General features: G+C 51.2%; 1 long non-coding RNA gene across 1 annotated transcript; it reads right to left on the bottom strand.

Annotated features, from left to right (window-relative positions):
- Positions 1 to 12,934: 12,934 nt before the first annotated feature.
- LOC309857637 lies at positions 12,935 to 14,480 on the bottom strand. Its single transcript, XR_014307820.1, has 3 exons — positions 14,348 to 14,480; positions 13,571 to 13,674; positions 12,935 to 13,121 (listed from the first exon to the last, which is right to left on the bottom strand). It is a non-coding gene; the product is annotated as an uncharacterized lncRNA (long non-coding RNA).
- Positions 14,481 to 20,599: the final 6,119 nt, after the last annotated feature.

Raw genomic sequence — 20,599 nt, 5'->3', positions numbered from 1 at the left:
GCCTTTGTTCCCTGTCCTTGGATCAAAGATGAAGGCAGAAAAAGTCATCATACTCTGAAAGCAACATAAAGACATATCAAGTGTACTCTGTCCCCGGCACCTCGACATGAAAGCAACGGCAAACTATGGACTTCATGTTCTACCCAGTGAGCTTTAGGGACTCCTGTATGCATGTAAAATGTAATTGTACTGAAAACACATCGTTGCCAATCTTTAGCCTTGCAGAAGACAGTTTAGGGTCACTGCACCTTGCCTACCTTTTCATTTCCGCTTTGGCCAATGCCTGGTCACACTGACACATGTAGCCGTACAAGGGCACATCTGTGACATCCTCTTGGTGCAATCCCAGTCCCCCCCACCCCTTGGTCTGGCCAATTCTGCACACCCCCAATCGTCCTGAGCCTCCCCTGGAGTGACACAGCTGTGATCATCCTCCTGGATCATTCCAGGTCTCCCTGCCCCCAGGTCTGGCCAATGCTGCACACTCCCAGGCCTTCCGAGTGTCCCCTGTCATGGCATCTGTCACACAAGACTGTCATTTATTTTCTCTCGGTCTGTGCTTTCTGCATGAGGTAGATCTCTCTCACAGATGCCTGTCTGCATGACAGGTGGAGGAATGCTTTCGGGATCTTTTGTCCTGGAAGAGCAGGCATCCTTCAAAACCCTGATGGCCAGGGGGAGTCTCTGTCCCTCTGTGTGTCCCCAGCCTCTGTGGAACATAGCGTCCAGGATGAGGGATTTGGGAGTCCTCACAGATGAAGTTTGTTCTCTGAAGGTGGCCTCCTTCTGAGATCATCATGGAACCCCATTATGTGGCCGTTCCTGTGGGACAGGAAGCACAGAAAGTACTGTACTGTGTTCTCCTTGCACACTGTGGCTAACATAGAGGAAATATACACTCACACTCACAAGTTCACACTTACACCTCCGTTTCTGAGCATCACGATCATGTAAACTACACTGAATTCCCACGGGCAGCAGACATGTGGACGTGCCACTCAAGGTATAAATACAGGAGGATGGAGATGGAGTTCTGGCTAAAAGAATGGAAGTCCTTGCCTCTGGGGATGAAGAAATTTGATTTTACCCAGAAGGCGCTACATTCCACTCAAAGAAGTGACGTGACCCTAGGATCTTTGGGATCAGCACAGACTTTTCTGTAAAATCTTATGTAAAGATTTTCAGGTCAGTGTTGCAATCCATGTGGTCTCTCTGACAGTGACTCCACTCTTATATTGAGGCTTGAAAGCAGTCACATACCGTCCACACCAAATGTTCCAGCCACATTTGATTGACAGAATACAGGGGGTGGTCCCATTTGGCCCTTGGGAGTAGTTTCCCACACCCCAGATTTGCAGCATGGTGGATGGTGGGGGGAGAGGGCTCTTCTTTTCCCGTGGCAGTTGGGAGTACACTGGGATCTCTCCTGGCAGACCCGGCCCCTCCACTTGAAGGGAAAAAAAGATGATTGTGGGATTGGCTAACAATTAAGTCCGCAGGAATTCCCCCACATTTCTCTGTAGGCCTCGCTTGCCAAAAGATGTTTGTCTGTGGTTGAATTCCATGTAGGTATTGCTTCGCTAAGTATGCCCTTATTGTCTCGCGGGTATATCTGTGGGTTATATACCACACAGATGGTCATCTTGTTCAGGCCAAGACCATGAGCACATTGAGGGTTCTCCAGAGTTAGCAGAGGTTCTAGCATGTGTGGGCCTCAGGACAATTCCAGTTCAGCCCTCAGCAATGTTATGGAGCCCCTGGCTTCCTGGGTCCTCATTGGCTCTGGCACAGGCTTGGCCTAGGCCACTTCTGTAGTTGTGATGGAAAACCCCTGGTCTGGGTGGTCCACCCCATGCCTGGCTCTGCAGGCTGACACCCGAGGTCCTCCCACCTCATTGGCTTGGACAAGGTCACATGTCAGTGGATGAGCCAATCCCTGGAGCCAGGGAGTGGAGCAGTGGAGGCTGGCACATGTTGTTAGGACCTCTGTTGTAATGATTTTTCTAATGGCTGGGGTGGTAAGATCTTCTAGGATGCATCTGTTAATAAAATGATTATTAATTTCTGATAATACATGTGTCCAAGATGCTGGCTTAGCACCTCGCACCTCAGTCCCAGCACCTCAGTACTACTGTACTACACTGCAGAGGCGATGGCTGAGAATGAGCAAGGTGGTTGGAAACTGGTCTGGAGTGCACAACGGAAGGGGGTGTGTGTGTAGGGGATTGGGGATAATAGCTCTGGCCAAGCTGTATCTCCAACTTACTTAGGTTCAAGAAGGTGCAGGGAATCCATGGTGTTTCACCTTCCATCATTTTGCAGATGAAGAATATGGCTTTTCCGTGGACTATGGCAAGACTTCTTCCAAGTATCTCTAGTTGATACAGAAGTCGGGGAGAGCAGAACCCTCCATCTGCTAGGATAGGCGTGAGAGGCTGTGTGCTCTCTAGAAGGGGTCTGGCTTTCGAGGGCTCACTGTGAGCCTGCATGCAGGACTAATGAGGGCATTTCATGGTTTAGTTCTAAGGATGGAGTATTGGAAGAATGTGGTGTCCCATGTAATACTGGGAAGAGGACAGGTCTGCAGTTCACTGTAGAGTTACTTCATGGGAGTGGTGGTGATCTGCAGTATCTGCCTCATGAGATGTCTGTCCTTTATTGAGTTCTGGGTGTGCTTTCTGGAACTGTGTTCTAATGGCTGGGATTTCCAAGGAGTGGGATTTTTTGGCATCACTGTAAGAGTTGGTCCACCAGGAGTGGGCAAGTCCCTTTCTGCTGCTGAGAATTGTGTCTCTAGCGGTTGGAGTGTGTATTACAAACCCTAGAGGTCAATGGTGAGGTGGTTACAGTGGTGAGCCTGCTATTGTTATTGATGATTTTTTTTTAAAGATTTTATTTATTTATTTGACAGAGAGAAATCACAAGTAGATGGAGAGGCAGGTAGAGAGAGAGAGGAAGGGAAGCAGGCTCCCTGCCGAGCAGAGAGCCCGATGCGGGACTCGATCCCAGGAACCTGAGATCATGAACTGAGCCGAAGGCAGTGGCTTAACCCACTGAGCCACCCAGGCGCCCCTGTTATTGATGATTTTTAAGGGTGAATTCCATAGGATGAGATGTTAGATCTTATGGTTAGGGATCCTCATTAAGTACCCAGAAAGGTGCTTTTTCAGAATTTCATATGTCTTTTTTATTACTTCTAATAGTCTTCCTCGTACTTGGTGTTCCAATGAGCAGTGCATTACAACATTGCCTGCATTTTACCCGTGTGTTAATGGGGATTTGAGAAAAGAAAATGTGTCAGTGATTCTACAGATTGTACACTGGAACAGCCAAATAGTGAAATTTTTTTTTTTTCATTTTTGACACAAGGTAGGATGTATCCTGCTGGGATTCTTAATTTAAACCAGGAGAGAGGGTCCTCTTTTGGTACTAGTTTTGAGTACCATAGGCCTTCCTAGGGAACATTATCAGATTCTGTTGGAAATTTGGTCTTTTTATTGTGCAAGAATCAGGAGTCAACCAATTTTTGTCTCCTGTTTCATTTTCTTTCTTTCTTTCTTTCTTTTTTTTTTAAAGATTTTATTTATTTATTTGACAGACAGAGATCACAAGTAGGCAGAGAGGCAGGCAGAGAGAGAGGGGGGGTGGGGGGGAAGCAGGCTTCCTGCGGTGCAGGGAGCCCGATGCGGGGCTCGATCCCAGGACCCTGAGATCATGACCCGAGCTGAAGGCAGCAGCCCAAACCACTGAGCCACCCAGGCGCCCCTCCTGTTTCATTTTCCATGAACATTTCCATGATATTTGGTTTCACACCTCTACCATTATGAAGTCATCCCAGCATTGGCACCAGTTCACCCTTCTCTGCCAAGGGGATGTTTGGGCCAAGATGAAAGCCGTTTCTGGGTGACTGGTAAACTCTAGTACCAGAATTCTGTCAGTAGGGAATTACTGGAATCCTAAGTTCCAAACCAGCTCCTGACAGCAAACGAAATATATTTCAGATTTAGACATATCAGAGAGAAATTTTGTGTTTACAGTGAAAACTGAAGAAAATGTGTCATCACTAAACCTAATGTTAACTCCTACCATTGATGCTGAAACCTAACCTGACTCTATAACCCAAGCTGGAACCCTGAATCCTAAAACTGAAATTGAGCCCAAAGCCTGGACTCTGAATCTGAGTCCTGGATCCAAGCCCGGAGCCACAAACCCTAACCCTAAACTAGAACTCTGAGTCATGAACCCTGATCTGAAATCCCAGCATGAAGCCAACCCCCAAATTTGACCTTGAACTTTTTACCATAAGCCCTGAAACTTAGACCCTAAATCATAAACCTAAAGCTCTAAACACTAACTGTTCCCTTGCCCCTCACTCTAAATCCTCACCCTAATCTTAAACCCTCTCCCTGATCTAGAATTCTGACTGAAACCTGAACCTGAGCCCAAATTCCAACCCTTCACCACACTTTGCTTATGCATTCGTCATTGATAGATATTTACAGTTTCTACCTTTTGATTTTTGTGAACATTGTTTAGGTTGAGGGCTAGGGTTAGGGTGTTGGATTGGGGTGAGGGCCAGGCTTGAGAGCAAGTTTAGGTCTGATTGTGGGTTTGCTTCAGGGCCAGTGTCATGTTCGGTGTCACTGTTTGAGGGACTGTTGTCATTCCATATTGTTTCCAAGTCACTGTTCCTTAGCAATTTTTGGAGAAGCTGGGGGTATATTGGGCTCCATGCAGCTTGAATTTCCGGAATGAAGTGGCTTCAGCTGGACCCTGGGGAGGGAGCAGGTGCTTCCATTGAAGGGTGAGCTCCCCTAGTCCTGCACTGCCCTCCCTCGCCAGCAGAGGGCGCAAGACCCCAGCTCCTGCCCTGAGCCTGACCTGGGCAGCTGCACTAGGGACAGGAGCCCAGCCTCATCAGGGCCTGCTGGGAGACTTCTGGAGGCACTGGAGTCGCTCCCACCCTGACAGAGGCCACTCCCGCCCTGACAGGAATCGCTGTGGAGGATGTGGGGTCGCGTCCACACTTACAGCAGTGCAGCCTCCTCAGGACCAGCCTCTGGAGGAGAAGGTGAGGAGAAGCCACCTGAGCGGAGACAGGGAAGGGGGTGTGTGGTCTCAGGCTCCCAGGGAAGAAGGGCAATCTGTGTACACAATGGGGCTTCCATGGTTATGTGTGCGGTGACGTGGCCTCCCGCAGTGCTATGTGCGGCTGCGGGTTCTCCCCTTTCTAGGCTTGGATGTGCGCCCCGGGTCCCACCTCTGTGTTTGGGCACATGCGGATTTGGTTCCTGGGGTTCCTCAGACTACAGTCAGGGAGCGGCCTCAGTGCTCGTCGCCCCCCACCCTGCCTTGGCCCTGCGGGGTCCTTCCCATGTCCACACCCGCTTCAGGGTTGGTCCAGAGTCTGGAAGTTCAGGAGCGACAGCGTGGACTCTGTAGACAGCTTTGGGGAGAGGATGTATATTCCCGGTGTCGGTTCCTCCCTGAGCACAGAGTGTTTCCCCAACTCCGTGTGTCTCCCTCCATGTCTGTCATCAGTGTTTCACGGCTGTCAGAAGACAGGTCTGTCACCTCTTCGTTCAGGGAACTCCTGGCTTTTTGGTCTTTTGGATGCAGTCGTAAATGAGATTGTTCTCCGTAGTCTCTTTCTGATGGTTCCTTTGGAGCATGTAGAAATGCATGTGATTAGTGTATATTGATTTTGTTCCTTGCAAGTGTCTGGAATTTATGAGTTCTGTTTGCCTTGAACTCAAACTGCCAGTTATTTGACCAGCCAGATGGGTTTATTTGGGAAGAGCAGAGAACGGCAGTCTGGGCTGAGCAAGCTCCGGTTCCATCACAGGCAAGTGCAAGAAACAAAGGAGAGGAAAGTTATTTCATGGAGAAGGAGGAAGAAGTTGGGAGGGGTGCTTGGAAGGAAAGTCCACTGAAGAGAGGCGGGGGTTCGGGGTGATGGAGGATTCTCCCTGGCTGAGCTGCAGGGATGGTGATTTCTGGTAGATGAACCTCCAGCTTCCCCTGTGGGGCCTGGAAGGGATGAGTCTCTCCTGTGGGGGATTCTGATGTGGGGTCTGTGATGGGCATTGAGCGGCAAGTGCCCCCTTCCACCCTCCCCTTCTGGAGTGCCTAGTCCGCTTTACTGAGGCTTCCCTTCATGCTAACATGTGGCCTCCTCCAAGGGTGAGTGGCCTCTGCACGGTGGGTGACCTGGATCTGGGAGGGCTTGGCCTTCATCCCGAAGTCCGATGTCCTCTCTGCTTCTGTGACTTTGTGCTAACATGGATGTTTGGGAGAGTCATTTACTCTGCGGTGAGTTCAAAGTGCAGGCATCTTGTCACAGCTGCACACATGCACTTTATAATTTTACCTCTTACATTTAAGCCTTTAACTTATTTTGAGTTAATGTTTATATATATGGTATTAGGTAAGGGTCCAGTTCCATCCCTCTGTGCGTGGATAGTCAGTTGTCCGGCACCCTTTGTTGAAAAGACAATTCTGTCCCCCCAGTGCAATGTTGACCACCCTTGTAAAAATTCAGAGGACCACAGGTGAAGGGGTTTATTTCTGGGCTCTCTATTAACTCCTACTGATCTGTATGCATACTTATTTTTTAAGATTTATTTATTTATTTGACAGGCAGACATTGATCACAAATAGGCGAAGAGGCAGGCAGAGAGAGAGGAAGAAGCAGTCTCCCTGTTGAGCAGAGATTCCCAATTCAGGGCTCCATCCCGGGACCCTGGGATCATGACCCCACTAAAGGCAGAGGCTTTAACTCACTGAGCCACCCAGGCGCCCCTGTATGCATACTTTAAAAAATTTTTTAAATTTATTTAAAAATTTTCAAATTTAAATTTAATTTATTAACATATATGTAGTATTCTTTTCAAGGGCTATGCATACCTTTAGGACAGGATCACAATGTTTTAGTTACTGTTGCTTTGTATTAAGATTCAAACATTGGAAGTATGACCTTTCGCCTTTGATTTTCTTTTTCAAGATTGTTTCGGCTGTCCTGTGGTCCCTGAAAATTCCATATGACTGTTAGGATTAGCTTGTGTGTTTCTTCCAAAAGGCCTTTGTGAAATGTCTTGGGAACACACTGAATCTCCACATTGCGTTGTGTACTGTTGCCATCTTACCAATAGTATGTCTTTCATCACCGTGGGGAGTCCTCAGACTGATGTAGGTTTCCGTTACTTTCTCTCAGCAAAGTTTCGTACTTTCCAGTGTACAAGACATGCACGTTGATTACCTCTATTCCTAAGCATTTTGTCAATGTTGGTGTTTCCTAAAATGGAATGGTTTCCTTAAATTCCATTTTGGATGATTCATTGCGTGTGTATACAAATGAGAGATTTTTGTGTATTGATATTTTGTCCTGGAACTTTGTAGAATTAGGGTATAAATTACAAAGGTGGTGGGTCGTGCACAGAGCATTAAAGTTCTGGACAGTCATTGCCTTGGGGTCCATCTCGTGGGTCTTGCTGGCATCTGGGAGTGGTTATGCTGGAGGGGTCATTGTGGTGCCAGTCAGGTCTTTGACTCTTTGACTTAAGAGATGAGCCTGAAGGAGGGAGGTCATCGGTTAGGAAGGTCAGAGTGCAGGTGGGTAAAGGCCTCTTTAGCTCAGAGAGCGGGAAGCTTCAGGCCCCTGCAACACACCTTGCCCTGTTCATTGCTTCCAGGTTCCTGGTCGTGAGTTCTGGCCTTCTAATGAACTGGTGAGGTAGTCAGTAACACGTTTCCCTGAGTTCCATGAGCCGCTATTAGAGCAGACTGCGAGCAGACTCTTAGAACCTGAGTAGGAGATTGTGGGGACCTCCGATCTGTAGCCCATAGCTCAGAAAAATGTGTGACCTCTCTGCCCAGCCACTGTCTGACCCCTAAGGTAACAGCATAGGGATCCAGTGACCCCACACAGCAAAGAACACAGACTTGACAAAGATTGCTCAGAAAAGTCACTGAGCCAACAGTAGCAACTACAACGAGCAGCCAGAAGGAGGCCTCGTGTAAGGAGGGTCTGATTTCAGAATGCTTCCATGAAAATATTCATCGTCACACCCTGAACTCATCAGTAGGGCCAAGTCCTCAAGCTGGGGTTCTGGTAGCTTCCAGGTAGCTTCAGGTTGCTTCCCAGGAGAGGGCAGATTTAACCAAGGTCCGGAAGATGGGATGGGCTTCCTGACTCCCCATCACCACCCCCTACCCAGGGCTGCAAGAGAGGACAGTTTCCTTCAGCCTCTCTTAAGGTCCCTGGTGGGGTCTGGAAATTGACAAAGAGAGGTGAACAGAGAAAAGCAGGCAAAGCGTATTGATTTTTTTTTGGTGGGAACCTCATATGAACATGGAGACCAGCAGAGGTGACTGGAGCAGGCGGCTCTTCTCCCTTTTAGACAAAGAAGCCATGGATGTGGGAAGAACTGAGAGAGACAGGGGTTGGGACTAGGGCTGGTAAATGATGAAGAGGTAACTAGGAAGATAAAGGTTCAGTTAAGCAGGTTTGTTCCTACAGCCTTTGGGGCCCTGATATCTTCCTTGACTCTGGTGAGAAGCATGTCCTCCCTGCGGTCTGGGCAGAGCAAGTGCCACATGGGAGTTTTCTGACCTGCTTCAGGGAAGAAGGGCTGATGGCTGGGGATCCAAGGAACCTTTCTGCTTCTGCTCAATGCAAAATTCTTTCCGTTTCTGTGTTGCCAAGGTGCCATATTTGGGGTAGTGTGTCCTGACCCTCACCGGCCTGGCACTGTGCTCCTTCTCCTCCTCGTATCCAGGACATTGGATGTGCTGCTTTGGAGATGTCCCAACCCTGGGGCCGTCCCTTGTTCAGGGAGCACCTGCCTGCAGGGTTGGGGGGGTGCCTACGACTTCCCACATGGGTGCCCGGTTGCTATGGGTGGCCACCCCTCCTTGGGGAGATAGTGTGAGAGTGTGCCGATCTTACTTCAAGAAACTGTCTTCATTCCTGCAATGTCTACCCGGTGGTGGGGTCATATAGGAGTTCTAATGTTAGTGTCTTGGGGAAGCTCCATTTCTTCCCACCATGGCTGTACTAACCAAAGTCAATTCTCGATGATTTTACCTAAAGCCAGAGATTTTTCTAGAACCTCACCAGCAGAGAACATGAGTACATTTTCAAGACCTTGCTAATTATACTAACCACAGGAACAAACTGATAACTCAGAAACTATTGAAATGAAGAACTGGGTCTCCTTCTCCCATGTCTGGCTAGTGCGCTGCGCTCTGGCTCGATCCCACCTCAGGCAGCTGGAAGGTTGACCTCCCAGGTCGGCTGCCACTGAGATGGCTACTGTTTCCAGAAATTCTTCGGGGTGTGGTCGGTGTTGCACACCTGTGCACGGATCATGTTGGCGACCTCTGACAGTGGAGCCACAGGTCCTCCAGACATGGTCCCTCCCCTGTCCCCCAGTGGAGCCATCACACTGAGGGTTTAATGGGACAGGAGCTGCCCCCAGGGAAAACCACCCGAGATTCCCACTGTCCCTACCTGACCTCCAGATGCTACTCAGTTACTCCTGAGCTTCTGGTGTCTTCCTGGGACCCTGACCTGGCTGTTTTCAGACAGCTCATCCAGTGGTACCCTCACTTTCTGGGATGGGGATTTGCTGGAGTCTGCAGTGTGTCAGGCTGCCTCACCTGGATCGCTTCTTAAAGGTACATCGTCTGCGCCATCTGAGGACCCAAGACGGTGGGTCTGTGGCCTGGAGGGTTTCTGAGCAGAGCTGGTGGGATGGGAGGGCTGTAAGGCCCAAGTCAGGTTTCCAGAAAGCTGTTTGTGGTCCCTGGCATCCTAGCAGTTTTGAATCAAGCCCTGAGATCTTTAAAATGTCAGCAGTATCACAGCGTGGGCCAGAAAATCAGGTCTCTGAGCGCCTAACCCCACCTAAACTATTGCCACTTTTTGCACTTGAGCTGAGGACAGAGGATTTGGAGTCGGGGTTTGAGGGGAGATTGTGGGCCAGATTCTGTGTTTGGGGACACAGGCCATCCAGAAAGCTTGTGCTGAGCCTGAGGAGGGGGCCTGTGTGGAGACCCCAGCTGCAGACACTGCTGTCTGCCGATGCCCCCTCAACCTGCCCCAGGGCACCTGCTGCTGGGGGAGCACCTGGCCCTCTCTCTGCGTCAGTGGTGCCACCTCCCCTAACAGTCACCGGCAGCCCGCAGCCTAGGAGGGTGGATACTGCAATGATGTCCAGCCCTGGGGACAGATCCCCTGTGTGTGGGACATGGTCTCCCAGCAGGGCTGAGTGCCAGGCCCCCCCGGTGCTCGCTCTCCTCCTGGGGGCTCAAGGTGGCACATCCCCAGTCAGGCTCCCTGGGCCCAACTCCTCCCCTTCTCAGAGACCACCCCTGGCCCAGGCTCCACACGCTGGGACTGCATCAGGTCATCTAGACCTTCTGGACTCGTGCTCCCATGGCCGTGACATGGGCACAGGCTGGCCTCACAGACTCGTCAGAGAGGACCCAGTGCAGGAAGATGCAGGCCACTGCAAGGGAGATGCCAAGTGACCCCGAGGGAGCACACAGGCCTGCACAAAGCATGGGGCTCTTGGAGCCCAGTGTGCAATGTGGGCACCCAGCCAAGGGGCACAGGAAATCCTGGCGAGGGTGTCCCGGTGGGGGGAGATAGACCACCAGAAGCTCACAGGAGAGGCAGGAGACAAGGAACATGACAGAACAGAGCTTCCCAAGGAGGTCGGTGGAAGGATCAGAGGCTCGCAGAGACCCTGGGAACACTCGGAGGCGCTGGAGATGTTGGTTGAAACACTGTCATTTGGTCAGAAACATTGTGTCACAAACCCACAGTCATCGCTGGATGATTTACTCTTTGTTGCTTGTAGGAATCAGGGAGTATAGAGCCATTAGCACTCATGGTGCATGAAGTCTAGGATGTATTTACTTTTCATCAATCTTGGGGACTAGATTTTCCTAGAGGAAGTGCTAAGCATGGGTCTCTCCATTGTTTTCTTTGTGCAATGGGCCTCTGTTTTAGGAGCAGATTCCTGGTGCTCATCACCACGGCTAGCCCTGAGGCCTGCCCCATCACCTCCCCCAGTGGACATGACCACGTGGGCTGGGGGTGCTCCCTGATGAAGCCCCAGTGGTCCTGCGGACCCCAGATCCTCTGCTGAATGCAGGAGGGCATGAGAGAGGGAGGGGGAGAAGGGAGGGAAAGGAGATGGAGCGGGACAACAGGGAGGGGGAGAGGAGGAAGGCAGGGGAGGGGGTGGCCGAGATGGGAGGGGGGCAGCGAGGGGGAGGGCAGAAGTGGAGAGGAGGAGGAAGGTAGGGTGGGGAGGACAGGCTTGAGAGGGAGAGAGGAGCACAAGGGAGGAGTGTCAGAGGGAGGGAGGGAGCATGAGAGGGAGGGGGGCAGGGTGGGTGATGCAGTGGGGAAAGGGGTGGAGGGGAAGGAGCAGGGGGTGGGGGGATGATGAATGGGAGGGTGAGTAAGTGGGGGAAGGAGGGAAACCCCGAAGCCAGGTGCACACATCAGGAACCATTATTTAGGGTGAGGTCGGAGGGCATCACAGCCCGGGCCCGGGATGGTGGCACTGGGCACGTCCATCTGTCCTCTCGGTGCTGTGCTTCCTTCTCCTTGGCCCCTTGTCACCCTGGATCCTCTCCACTTCCTCAACAACTCTGATGTTCCCAGGAGCAGGGTGGCAGGAGGGGGTCCCAGGAGGTGCTTTCTAGATCTCGTGCCCCCGATGACTCTGGGACAGTAGCTACAGGACATTCTGCCATAAGGACTGGGACTGAGGATCCCACCATGTCCTAGGGCGTTAGCGCTGTTCCATTCCCGGTCTTTCCCCCACCATTGCGCTGAACACTCCCGAAGGTACATCCGTGAAAGACCGCGCCAGAGTGGCCGGGAGTGAGTGCCAGGCCGGGCATGGCTAGGTGTGGCTGCACCTGCTGCCCAGGATAGGTGCTGCTCACTGTTCCCAGTCACCCTTCTCTCCAGGGGACCTGCATCGACCTCCCGATCTTCACCTTCTCCCCAGGGAGAGAGAAAGCAGCTCAGGGGTGCAAGCATCTGGGCTGGAAGAGAAATGGCCAGGTAGGGCTTTGGGTTCAGGGTCTCCTTTGGGGAAGGAGATATCCTGCAGCAATGTTCTGTCATGTGGTGGGTAAACACTGGGAGTGTAATTATACTCATGACGCGTGTAATTGAAAACAAGTATTTTATTTTTAAAACGAATGATAAATAGTATACAGAACATGTAAAGACAAAATCAAAATCAGTATGTAGCAGAAAGGAAAAATGTACACGTCGGGCACAAAACGTTCCTGCAGGTTGCCAGGGTCGGGGGATAGAACAAAGAGTAACTGTTTGTGGAGCAAGGCTGTGGGCACCAGAAGGGGCTCTGGGCGCTCCTCAGGAGGAGGAGTAGGGGGAGGAGCAGGGGCAGATTCCAGAGCAGAGGCACAGGTGTTGTCAGGGGCAGGATCCATAGCAAAGGCAGGCCCCAGGACAGGGGCAGACCCCAGCTCTTCCCGGACAGAGTCAGCCTCGCTGTGGGCAGGTTCCCAGTCACCTGCTGGCTCCGGGTCTCCTCCTGAAGTCCCTGCAGGCACCATCCCCACCTCTGGAGCTGTGGATGCAGGTGGGGCCGGCTCTGGCTCCTCCGACGGAGAGGCTATGACAGGAGGAAAGCGCACCAGCATGCCTGTCTCTCCATGTGCTTTTGCAGAGACAGAGCTCAGCCCAGGGCCTCCCGGAGAAGCCGCAGCCACGGAGGAACCCTCACCGGGACATCTCCCTGACTGCGGTCCGCCCGCTGCGAGCTCTGAGCCCAGGCCTGGCTCCTGGCCCCACACCAGCCTCTGGGGTCTCCTGCCCTTGGGGCCCGGCACCGACCCACCCGCAGACACCCACGTGCCCCAGCCCCGGCCTTCTCACCCTCAGGCTTGGCCTGCATGGGCTCTGGCTCCTGGACCACACGGTGGTGTAGGCACGCAGGCAGTGTCAGCGGCCTTCCCCCGGAGTCCCCAGTCCCTGCTTCTGCAGAGCCCGGTACGGTCACTCTCCTGGTCAGGGAGATGGAGCGGGTGTCCGCCAGCCTCCTTCCTATTTCATCGTCACTAGTGCTCTGCACAGACAGACCCCGGGAGCCAGCCCCGACCGTTAGAGCCCTGCCCAGCCGTCCTCACTGTCTTCCTGCCCACCCCCCTGCCGCTCCCAGATCAGACCCAGACGGTGTGTGCACAGCGCCACATCTGGCACAGGGACCCATACCTGCAGGACACGGGGTGCACCCTGGGGGGAAGCTACTGTCCCTACTCTCACAGGAGGCAGCCTCCCACGCCCACAACCCACCCAGCCAGCCTCGACCTGGGTGTGAACATGAACTGCCCACCGGGCATCTGACCCCTTGTCAGCCTGTTCTTGAATGGGGTGGGTGCACCTCACTAGAGCCTTTATACACACACACACACACACACACACACACACACACAAGCATGGGGAGGGACCTAGCGCTGTACAGGTTGAATCAGAGCATGTGGGGCTGGGGGCTGGCTCTGGGCCTCATGGTGTTACCTTTCTCTTCTTTTGGCCAAATGGCCAGAGCCATCGGGGAGCCTTAAGACAACATCCCCAGTGAGGGAAAGCATGTGCAGGGCATGATTTCTTCAGCTTGCAGCCTCCACATGTAGGAACACAACAGAACATGTTGCTTATTCAAAGATCCGCAACAAAATGAGCTGGGCGGGGGGCTGTCTCTGTGTGTGGGTGCCTGGTTACCTGGGTCCCCAATTGTGTTGGGCTCCATTGTGAGGAAAGTGAGGTCACCACTGCCTGGGGTCTGCTTACCAACCACTTCCTCCCACACAAGAGCCCCGCCCGGTGGGTCCCCCTCCCCCGCGTGCTCAATGCTCAGCCTCTGCTCCATGCCCTGTCCATACAGTCACAGCCACACAGCCCACCCACAGCACCTGCGAGGCCTGGGGGCAGCCAGTGTCCCCACTGTGAGAATACAGGGCTGGGTTCGGACTGGGTTCCTGCTCGTGCCCAGGGCTATGAGCCTGGACAGACCCTGTGCTTCTCAGGGCCTCCCCTGCTCCCCGACTGCCCAGTGGGGGCTTCTGGTTTCTACTCCTAGGGACGCATTCAGGGGTAGGACCTCCAAATATGTTCTGTACCTGCTCTCACAAGAGGCTGGTACGCACCCGTGGGATGCAGGGATGAGCAGGGGGCTGGGCGGGGCATAGAACACAGCTCAGAGGGGCCTCGATCTGCTCTGGGGACCAGGCAAAGCCACCCTCCTCCTGCCTGTCTCCCAGCCCTGTGGGAAGGTTGCAGTGAACTGATTCCGACCTTGTCCTCTCGTGACTCAGACTTCCAGGGAGGGACTCCCATTCGGTTTAGGCTCAGGTCCCAGGGCCTCTTCGGCACCCATGTGCTGGGCAGTCCACACAGTGGTTCTTGGCAATTCCCGAATCCTGGTCCCACATCCCTGTGGAATTCTCTGCCCTCCGGGGGGATGGCCTGTTTGACGGCGCTCTCAGGACTAGACTAGGGCGAAATCATGGGCTATTGTTCCCAAGCCAGTTGAACAAAGTCTTTGACTTCTCCTGGTTCCCTCTCTTGTGTTCTTTCTCTTGTAAGTCTTTGACTTCTCCTGGTTCCCTCTCTTGTGTTCTTTCTCTTGTCTCTGCCTTCTCTGTGTGTCTCCCTCCGTCTCTCTCCCAAGAACAGGATCTGGGAGTTCTGGGGGTGATGTAAGAAACCTCAGAAGACTCCCTTGTCCCTGTTTCTCTCTCCTGTCATGTGCTTCGTTCCTTCCTAAGGCCTCCTCACCCTGACCAGAGCCCTGACTCTGGAACCTCTTCCAAATGGGGACACTGAGGCTGCAACAGTATGCAGGGGGGCGGTTCCTGAGCTTGGTCCCCAGACCAGCGGTTCAGTGCTCTGCCACATTCTGCCAAGCCAGGTCATCAGGCGGCCGAGTCCCCAGGCTGTCCTGTGCTCAGAAGGACCTCCAGGGAGTACAAAGCATTTTCCCAGGACTGGGAGCACAGTGGGTCAGGGATGGAGACCCAAGGCCAACAGACTTTTCTACAAGCCTGCGGGAACCTAGGACATGCCATCTCTGCAGCCCAATTGACAGAAGAGTAAACTGAGGCCCTTTGTGCTGAAGCCCCATCTGGACTTGGGCATGGGGGAGTTATCTCTTCCTACTTCCAGTGGCCCAGGTGGTGATGGACCCCAGAACCCAGACCCTTCTCCCAGTGCCCTGGCACCCCCCTGGCCCTTTGGGGAACCCCCGACCATCAATCTGGCCTGTCTCCCCTCCCCATGCTATGGATCTGGGTTCTTGCCAGGGGTCCTGATGCCCCTGTCCCACGGCTCGGCTCTCTCTGACCTCTTTTTCCTTGCCTCCTTGTCACCCACCTCACTCCCAGGATGTCTTCCCATCTGATCCCCATCTGGTCAGTCTGAGTGGTGTGTGTGTGTGTGTGTGTGTGTGTGTGTGTATGTCCGTCCGTCCGTGCAGGTGTACATTTCTCCACCTGTCTGGGGATGTTGAAGTTCATGTCCCCACATGGGCCAGGGTGGGTAGCTATCCTCAAGAATCTGTGGGGCTCTCACCCCCAATGCAAACCTCATGGGGGGGGGGTTGGGGCTGCCCATGGCTGGAGAGCATCCCCGCTCCTTGGACTCTTTACCCCTCATTTGTCCTAGGCATGTCCCTGCCTCTCTTGACCCCACGTTCCCAACTCTCCCTAAGGGCTGGACATGGAAATGCTTGAACTTGGCCACTCCTCCAGGGGTAGGTGGAGGACAGGTGCACCAGGCCTCCCTCCCGAGAGGGCCAGTTGAGCACAGGGGCCCTGCACACAGTACCTGTACCATGAGCCAGCCCTGCTGTGCACATGAAAGAGACCCATGTCCTCACCTGACCGGGCCCCCACATTTCCTCATCACCACCAGCTCTGTGGCCCCAAAGTCCTCTGAGCCCCCGAATCATGCTCATCCTGGGCAGCAAGGCTCCGTGTACAAGGTCAAGGTACAAGACATCTGGGTATGCAAAGGTCACTGAATATCCCTCATCCAGGGGCCAGAAATGCATACTCAGTCCCAGGGTCCAGCTAAGTGCAGGCCTGTCCGCAGCCAGTCTTCCCTCCAGCCCCAGGAAATCCAGGAAAGCCAGCCCTATGGGGCCTGGTTTCGGGTCCTGGAGCCCCACAGTGAGGAAAGCTGATGCGGGACCGGAGCTGGGAGAGGACAGGGGGACTGTCCCTTGGGGCTATGGCTCCCTGGTCCCGCAGACTCTGTTGTGTGCTGGCCCCTAGGGCACCCAAACGCCAGCTCCAGGTAGGCTTTGGGGAGGGAGACCAGAGTGTGGCTCGTACTATGTCATATGTGTCTCTCTATCCTATAGCTACAGCCTGGCCCACCAGCTGCACTCCATCTCTGGCAGTGCAGCAACACTGAGTGGGCCAATTGCTGTCCATACATGTACACGGACAACATGCTAAGGAAGCACCAGAGGTGATCCTGGGTAAAGGGCCTCTGGCCAGCGGGACTGGTGGCTTCAGCACCCTCCAGCAGGCCCCATTTTCCTGGATGGGAATCCTCCTGGCGTCTCTGTCCTCAGAGCTCCCTTCCTGCTGGTTTCAGGCCCAAGGAAGGGACTGTGGTGTGTCTTAGAAGGCTCCACCCCAGCCTCCCTCCTGCACACATCTCTGCTCCCCCAGAAGCAGGGGCTGCTGCTCCCACATGCCCTACACAAGGCTGGTTTAAGGCACTCGTTCTCTCCAAGGCCCAGCTCCTCTGGCTCTGTCACATACATGGTGGCCATGGCTGCCTGGCTGGGCCAGAAGTTCCAGGTAAAGCTCTCCTTTCCCAGGATTAGGGTTCATATTCATGGCCAGAGAAAGAAATCCCATCTGTCCTCTGCCAGAGAAGGTGAATTCCTAGGCCGTTTGGCCCTCAGGTGCCTGAGGACATGGGTGTCCCCTGGAGAGAACGGTGATGGGAGGCCCATCGGGGTGAGCAGCGCCTAGCCCAGGCCGCAGGTGCACCCATCTCCTAGCCATGCTCGTACTCAGACTCACCCCAGGAAACTCTGGCATGATTTTTCACAGATGTATTTTCAGGAGTGTTCGCCACTGTCCCCAGCAGTGCGGGAGAGAGAAGGGAATGCACCCATACTAATGCCCAAGGAGATGGGGGTGTGTGTGTGTGTGATCAGTCAGTTAAGCTGCTGAATCTTGATTTTGGCTCAGGATGTGATCTCATGGTGAGGGACTGAGCCCCATGTAGGGTCTGTGTTCAGTGCAGTGTTAGCTCACAGTTCTCTCTTCCCCCCTCCTGCCTCTCCCACCAGTTTCGTGCCACACGGTCGCTCTCTCTAAAATAAATTAATGAAGTCTTTATAAAAATGGAATCATACAGAGTGTACTTTTAAAAAATCATAAGGAATCCTAACATTGATTTTGCCATTTTAAACATTTTCAGTATAAAGTCCGGTTTTGTTAAGTATATTTACACTGCTGTGAAACGTGTCTTGAGAATATTTCATCTTGCACATCTGAAATTCTGTACCCATTAGTATATGCTTTTCATGTAGAAAGCATTTTTCTTTATTTATTATGTTCAGTTAGGCATCATCCAGTACAACTTTTGTTTTTGATGTAATGTTCAATGATTCATTAGTTGCATGTAACTCCCAGTGCTAATCACAACACGTGCCCTCCTTAATACCTATCACCCTGTTACCCCGTCCTACTCCCGTCTGTAGCCCTCACTTTGGTGCCCAGAGTCCAGACTCTCTCATGGTTTGTCTCCCTCTCTGATTTCTTCCCATTCATTTCCCCCTCCCTTCCCCTGTGGTCCTCCACACTATTTCTTACATTCCACATATGAACAAAACCATCTCCGCCAGACTTATTTCATTCAGCACAATCCCCTCCAGTTCCATCCATGTCAGGGCAAATGGTAGGTATTCATCCTTTCTAATGGCTGAGGAATATTCCATTGTATAGATGAACTACATCTTCTTTACCCACTCATGTGTTGAAGGTCATCTTGACTCCTTCCATAGTTTGGCTATTGTGGACATTGCTGCTGTGAACATTGGGGAGCAGGTGTCCCTCCTTTTCACTATGTCTGTGTCTTTGGGGTAAATACCCAGTAGTGAAGTTGCTGGGTAGAAGGGTAATTCTATTTTTCACATCTTGAGGGACCTCCATACTGTTTGTCAGAGTGGCTGCACCAGCTTGCTCTCATCCTCGCCAACATCTGTCATGTCCTGACGTGTTCATTTTTGGCCATTCTAACTGGTGGAAGGTGGTATCTTGTTGTGGCTTTGACTTGTATTTCCCTGAGGCAAGTGATGTTGAACATTTTGTCATGTGTCTGTTAGCTGTTTGCATGTCTTGGAGAAATGTCTGTTCATGTCTCTGCCCATTTCTTGATGGGGTTATTTGTTTTTTGGGTGTTGAGTTTGAGAAGTTCTTTATAGATCTTGGATATCAGCCCTTTCTATGACATGTCATTTGCAAACATCTGCTCCCATTCCGTGGGTTGCCTCTTTATTTTGTTGACTGTTTCCTTTGATGTGCAGAAGCTTTTTATCTTACTGAAGTCCCAATAGTGCATTTTTGCTTCTGTTTCCCTTGCCTTTGGTGATGTGTCTAGGAAGAAGTTGCTGTGGCTGGTCCAAGAGGTGACTGCCTATGTTCTTCTCTCGGATTTTGATAGATTCCTGTCTCACATTGAGGTCTTTCATCCATTTTGAGTTTGTAAGAGAATGGTTGCGTTTCCATCTTCTGCATGTGGCTGTCCAATTTTCCCAGCACCATCAATTGGAGAGACTGTCTTTTTCCATTGGGTATTCATTCCTGCGTTGTCAAAGATGAGTGGACCATAGAGTTGAGGGTCCATTTCTGCGGTCTCTATTCTTATACATTGATCTACGTGTCTGTTTTTGTGCAAATACCATGCTGTCACAGTTTTGTAATATAGTTTGAGGTCAGGCATTGTGATGCCCCCAGCTTTGGTTTTCTTGATCAACCTTTCCTTGGATGTATGGGGCCTTTTCTGGTTCTATACAAGTTTTAGGATTGTTCCAATTCTATGGAAAAAATGCCTATGGTATTTTAATAGGGAGGGCATTGAATGTGTAGATTGCTCTGGGCAGCACAGACATTTTAGCCATGTTTATTTTTCAGATCCATGAGCATGGAATAGTTTTCCATCTTTTTGTGTCTTTCTCCTTTTCTTTCATAAATGTTCTGTAGTTTCTAGAGTATAGATCCTTAACCTTTTGGTTAGGGTTATTTGAAGTTATCTTACAGTTATTTGAAGTTATCTTACAGTTTTGGGTGCTATTTTAAGTGGAATTGATTCCCTAATTTCTCTTTCTATAGTTAAATTGCTAGTGTATAGAAAAGCAACTGACTTCTGTGCATTGGTTTCATATCCTGCCACAATACTGAACTGTTTATGAGTTCTAGTAATTTGGTGGTGGAGTATTTTGCATTTTCCACATAAAGTATCATGGCATCTGTGAAGAGGCAGAGTTTGACTTCTTTGCCAATTTGAATGCCTTTTATTTCTTTTCGTAGTCTGATTACTGATGCTGGGACTTCCAGTACTATGTTGAACAATATTGGTGAGAGTGGGCTTCCCTCTTGTGTTTCTGACCTGAAGGAAAGAGCTCTCAGCTCTTCCCCATTGAGAATGGTATTCACTGTGAGCTTTTCATAGATGGTTATGAAACTGAGGACTGTCTCCTCTATCTCTATACTCTGAAGACTTTTAATCAGGAAAGGGGCTGTATTTTGTGAAGTGCTTTTTCTGCATCTCTTGAGAGGATGCTATGGTTCTTGTCTTCTCTTTCATTAATGTGCTCTATCGTGTCGATTGATTTGCGAAAGTTGAACCACCCTGACATGTAAGGAATAAATTCCACCTGGTCGCAATGGATAATCCTTTTTATGTACTGTTGGATCCTATTGGCTAGGATCTTGTTGAGTATTTTGGCAATCATGTTCGTCAGGGATATTGCTCTGTAATCCTCCCTTTTGATGGGGTCTTTGCCTGGTTTTGGTCTCATAGAACGAGTCTGGAAATTTCCCCTCTGTTTCTATTTTTTGAAAGGGCTTCAAAGGAATAGGTATTATTTATTCTTTGAATGACAGCCTTGCTGGATAAGGCATCCTTGGCTGCATGTTCTTCTCACTGAGTATCCTGAATATGTCTTCCTAGCCCTTTCTGGCTTGTCAGGTCTCTGAGAACAAGTCTGACATTATTCTGATGTTCCTCCTTCCATACATAAGAAGCCTCTTCCCGTGGCTGCTTTCTGGATTGCTTTCCTGGTTCTAAGATGTGCAAGTTTTCCATTTGGAATTCTCATAGTATATTTATAGAAGATTTTGTATTTTCTATGTGCACCCTCATATTATCTGTGAATAGCCATAATTACCCCCTCAATTCTTACTCTTTTTGTTTCTCTTGCCTTATAACACTGGATAGATGCTCCAGTGCAATGTTAACTTATGTAGTATTGTTTGAAGATTTTAATATACCTTTCTCCATATGTGATAGAAGAAGCAAATG

This window comes from Mustela nivalis (assembly GCF_964662115.1).
Source record: "Mustela nivalis genome assembly, contig: HAP1_SCAFFOLD_1007, whole genome shotgun sequence".
NCBI lineage: Eukaryota > Metazoa > Chordata > Mammalia > Carnivora > Mustelidae > Mustela > Mustela nivalis.
Note: the sequence above shows the minus strand (reverse complement) of the source record. Positions and strands in the feature narration are given on the sequence as shown.